At 40.7% G+C, this 4,347-nt stretch overlaps 1 pseudogene; it reads right to left on the reverse strand.

Moving 5' to 3' along the window:
- Nucleotides 1-3,931: 3,931 nt before the first annotated feature.
- LOC111813026 lies at nucleotides 3,932-4,078 on the reverse strand (annotated as a pseudogene).
- Between the last annotated feature and the right edge of the window lie 269 nt (nucleotides 4,079-4,347).

Consider the following 4,347-nt stretch of genomic DNA (forward strand, 5'->3'; position numbering starts at 1 on the left):
TATTAGTGAGACCCTGAACACCCTGTAGACCCTTCTCTAAAATACAAATAAGTAAATAAATAAAATAAAGCAATAATTATACAAATGGATTTGAAGAGAAAGGCTTACTACTGGTAAATTGTCAATCAATTTGTAGGATAGTGTATCTTTCTCAAAAGCCACTTTGAAGACTTAGCCCACCACAGAAGACCTCTAATTCTAGTATTGATCACTACATTAATTTTGCCTGCTTCATTGCTTCATAAATATCAAGTTCCAATTCTGCTACCTTGGTCATAAAACCAAGTGCTATAGGTAAAGAATGAAAATACAAGAGCAACAGCTCAATATTCAATACATTTTTGATAAAAGGTTTATGTGATTTTTGAGTTAGAAGAGTCAAAAATGCCAAACAAATAGAGAATTTAAATTACAAGACTCTAGAAAAAAAATTCTACAAGAAATGAGGTTCAGATCTCTTGAAACTTGGGAGAAGGAAATTTTAAGCTGTTGATGTATTATATTAAAATGCTGAGTTGCCCCAAACTTTCCTATATTTCTTTCACACTAATGTTATTTAATGTTAGAGCAAAGGAAAACATTTTCCAGCTTTTACTGAAAGATAAATGGGAGCTTCAAAAAGTAAAATAGAACAATTATCAGAGCTCATTAACAACAGACTGAGAAGAACATAATCCCCAAATTTAGAAAAGGTTAGGACCACCTTAAGGAGTCTAGTACACGAAGTATTGAAGCCAAAAACCAATTCTGCTAAATGTCAAAGATGTAGGTAGCTCAACATTTGGGAAATTAGTCATATCTGAATAGTTGGTAATTGTTATAACTCAAAAAGCAATTTTAGTAATTAAGACCAGTTTGCTCTAATCATATTTATACTACCTCATGATATTCTGTATTTTTGACAATTATTTTCCCAAATTCCTCTCCTTATTATTGTTATTCTGTCCTATTTTTGATAATATGGCACCAAGAATAATCCAGCTAAATCCTCTGCAAACCTCTGAGGTGCATTCCACTACATAGAACATGGAAGACACTGACTACACCTAGCATTGGAAATCTAATCCTCTAAGCAGGATAAACAGACCTTTAAATAAGCCATCCTCATTTTCTCTAGCATATTCAATTTGCATTAAATATCAGAGCCTACTGTATACTATTTCACACACGTCTGCACTCACCTGGGATTCAGGACATAAACTCAAGACCCTGAGAAGATTTAAGCAGACTCTGAAGAGTGCTTCTTCTGCTTTTTGGTCTGTGTCTACCTCACGCACTGTAAGAAGTTCCCACCAAGTATCCCTTAGAGTGCTTCAAGACATTTAGGTAGCAAAATTGGCATGAGCCAGAAGTTTAAATCTGTTCTACTTCACCACCTCACAGCTGTTCTGTTCAGAATTTTAGGCAGACACTCCTGGCTCTCTACGTAGCGCCTCCTAAGCCCAAGTCAAGTTATTGATCGTAACCTTGAGGCTAGATGGAGAGATCTGCTTCTAAGATGCTCCAGAAGGGTGGAATTCAATTGCATTATCACAGAGAGTGGGCCTGGGGTTGCTCTCCCTTCCACAGTCCTTACACTGTGACCCGCTGCCCCTGAGCATTAAGGATTCTCCCTAGAATTGAATTTCTCCCTTCTCCTTTACTTCCTGCTCTATTAGTGCCCTAACATGATTCCCTATTCTAATGCCAACAGTCATAAAATCTAATTATATTTGACAGGCAGTTTTTCTGTGTAACATGACAGAACGATTGAGACTGAGATGAGAGGGCAAAAGCAGCAGGGCTCTCCTTAGAACTTCTCCTACCATAAGCACCTTCGAAGTCCAAGTTCCACAGCTCAGCCCCCATTTCATTGGATCTTATTGCTACTGAAGTGGTTCTATCTCTTTGGCATGTATAAATAATTTGCCTGTGTCAAATATATAATGTCAAAACTCAGCAAAAGTGCAATTTCATCTTGATTTAGTGTCTGGGGTGCAACCGGAATAGAAAAATGTTTAAAGGTTTATCAGAGTTATTATTCTTTCTTCTGTTGTGGCCACTGGCAGTGTTAGGAAGGATTGAAATTAAAGTACTTGACATCTTTGAAAAATCGTTAGTGAAGTCATATTACTTGGAGTTAACAGTGAAGGATAGCAAGGATTAGGAGGGATAAGTAAATTACCCAGGCCTCAGTCGGCAAGTGGCAGAGTTGATGCTTAAACCCAGAGCTGGCCGGCCCTGGCAAGTGTAGAAACTGTGGACAGCAGTGTCTCAGGGACTTTCTTCAGTAGTGTCATAAATGTCTTCTATTCTGTGGTTGCCATAAGTTATTAATGGGATTATTCTTTCCATTTTGCTGTTTTTAAAGGGCAGCCCTATACTAGGGAGGTTCAAAAGATTAATTTAAACATATGCCTTAGGTAGTCAGTAAGTTCCTATGACTTTGTTGGGCATGCTGTACTGCTAAGTGGAGAGCCGAATGAAACATTTCACGGAGAGGTAAAACCTAGGTGCAGAAAGGGAGAGGTGGAAAGTCGGCTGGCTCATGGCAGGTTCCCTCTGCAGAGCTGGACACAAAGGAAGGCCCAGGAGAATGAAAAGGAGAGGGAGCAATGAAAGGAGAATAAGAAAGGGTTGGGGGAACGTTCACAGATTTCCAAGAAGGGCCTCATAGAAGGTTGCATACAGTGTTCTGATATATGATGCAGCAGCAGCTGTAGAATGCACCACATTATTCTTCAGCTATTGAGGACACCAGAATATTAAGAAACAAGAGGAGCAGTAGGCTTCTGAGGAGCAAGGGAAGGATGCACTTCAAGTAAAGATTATAGCAGCATCAGAGAGCAACCAGACAGATGTGAGCAAGGGGCTCCAAGGACCTGAGCGGAGCAGGAGGGATCGGGGCCATCCTTCGGGGCCTTTGCAACCACAGAATTTTCATTCCAAGAGACCACATCTACGCATCACCTACTGCAGAATAATTCCACACAGGTGGAGAACAGCCCTAGGCAAGCTCCCCATCTCACATTCCTACGTATCTTTCCTTGGTTACATATTGGCTTCTTTTTTTTTGGCAGAACTGGGGAATGAACTCAGACCCTTGCGCTTGCCAGGCAAGTGCTTATTCTACTGAGCCATCTCCCCGGCCCCCCATATTGTTTTCTTTTACATCCACATTTGTCTTGCACCTGTGTGCAAGTGTCCTGCATGTTAGGGGCACGTCCTCTAGAGGGGGACAGCAATCAAAGTGTCTTAGCTAGTTACTAGCCAATCTGAGTGTGAAACATGAGGGAAAATGTGAGGGCGGCTTACCCTCTGCTAAGCCTGCGAGGACTCCCCGCTTTTCAGGTTTCTCACTGTGGAGCTTCCTCACAACTTGTCACCCACCCCTTACTGGAGAAATCCCACAGAGAGGTTGCTCAGAGAAGTCACCTAGAACATAACAGATGGGAGAAAGTTTATGGTTATAATATCTCAAGTGACATCCCCGCCTTTCTCTATTGTTAGCGTTTTTCCAAGTGGATTTCACTGCATGTCAATTAAAAGCCTTTCTGAAGGATTATGAATAAATGTTATCAATAAATACATCTAAGAGTCTAAGTGTCAGAGGCTTTGGGTCACTGCTTTACTACTTACTCAATATGTGTCATTAAGTTCTGCATAAGGTCCCTGCACTATTTCATTTGTGAAAATGAAACATGATCTCTATTATCACATCTAACATTATAATTTTATAATCTAGTATTAAAAGTTAGTCATCCTCTGCAGGATTCTAGCAACCCCTGAAGTCCCATTCTCTTTGCCTAGTCCATAGCTGTCCCTAAATCCTGTTTATCCATCTCTTTCCACCACCCTCTCAACATGGTGCAGTGGAAACAGATGTAGTAGAGTTCATACCATGACCCGGGCTGGATGGTTTAAGCAGGAACTTATATTTTTTTCCCACCCAAAGGAAAGCCTCCCGCTGCCATAAATGAAGCAGTCGAGTTTCCCACATCAAGGAAGTCTCACAGGTCAGCCCTCCGCAAGTGTAAAGGATAAACCTTGTTCTGGGCCAAGCACCTTCATGGTCATATCTCCCCTTCCAGGCAAGTGTAATGAACCTTATTTTCTGTTTTTTTCTAGATGAGATAGTTCATAATAGTACAACTGGACAAGCAATGACATATCTTCAGACTACTGCATGGCCTCTAAGGCATTATCTTCCATTTATTGTGAAGCCATTTAAGGTTTGAGGATCAGCAGCAGCAGCAGCAGCAGCAGCAAAGTACATTTTCCAATTAATCTATGGAAAGCTGGAGTTAAAATCATGGGAGATTAAGGGGAATAAAAGATGTTCTGGCTACAGCACACAACCTGCTTCCT

The sequence above is a fragment of the Octodon degus genome, unplaced genomic scaffold, assembly GCF_000260255.1.
Source record: "Octodon degus isolate 3935 unplaced genomic scaffold, OctDeg1.0 scaffold00159, whole genome shotgun sequence".
Lineage (NCBI taxonomy): Eukaryota > Metazoa > Chordata > Mammalia > Rodentia > Octodontidae > Octodon > Octodon degus.